A 1072-nucleotide genomic window follows, 5' to 3' on the forward strand; every position below is an offset into this window, starting at 1 on the left:
TAATGATTCCATTAGTGGTGCACCAAACTATAACTATACAAAACATTGAATTCTGCAGTGGTTGAGCACATTTACATTTAGGTCATTTAGCTTTTATCTAAAACGACTTGCAACAACTAAATTTTCCAGAAAAAGGAGAAACAACAACACATCGCGGTCGGAACAGTAAGGATGTTCATAGAACTCAGGGCAAAGCACTTACAATCACTAGGTTGACCCATTCCCTGTGTACAACAAAGATAGCTAGGGTAAGAGTGCTACAAAACTAAGTTCCATAACTTTTCTTTTTCAACATTGCCATTTGTCTTTAGGAAGGTTGTTGCTTGTATCAACTGTTGGTGAGTAGATGGAGCACTAGATCTATTGTCATTACCAAAACAGGAATCATTTCCTGGTTGTTATAAAGTGAGAATCGTATTGGGTATAGGAAGCCATCCGCCATTTGTAATGCGCTTGGCCAATTTGTGCCATGGTAGTTGTGGTGCATTATTAGTGCAGGTGCAAAGTGACTCCAGTGGAAGCGGTGGCAGTTGAGGTGCATCAGGTGCCTCAGTTTAATCTGCACAAAAAAAGTGTCATAACAATCCCGACCTCAACTGGAGTGGATTACCCACAGGCTCTTCCTGTGTGCCCGTCCTGCTCTTGTCTGGGGCGTGGGGGTGGAGATTGGAATCAAACTGCGCCCTTGTCTGCCCCCTACACACACTCACACAGACACACATACACACAAACACACACACACACACATACATGCATGCCTACAAAAACACTGACGCTGTCTGTTATCTGCATGGACACAGAACCCGGGAGTGACAGAGGGGACAAGCCAACTTCTGAAACACACACTTTTCCCCACAAATATAAGTTATATCAAAGTGTCATTTAATAAATGTATATTTAATAGAAGCTGAATCCACTTTTGGAATAGTTCCCACATAAAGACAACACGTTTTTAAGTTTGTGCCACCCCCATGTCTCCTGCTCAGTGGTCTGAACCACTGAGTATACGATTGACCCGTTATACCTCTATGCCGATTTCAGAGAATGGATGGTGCTGCATCTGTGGATGAGC

This window comes from Gadus morhua, chromosome 1, assembly GCF_902167405.1.
Source record: "Gadus morhua chromosome 1, gadMor3.0, whole genome shotgun sequence".
Taxonomy (NCBI): domain Eukaryota; kingdom Metazoa; phylum Chordata; class Actinopteri; order Gadiformes; family Gadidae; genus Gadus; species Gadus morhua.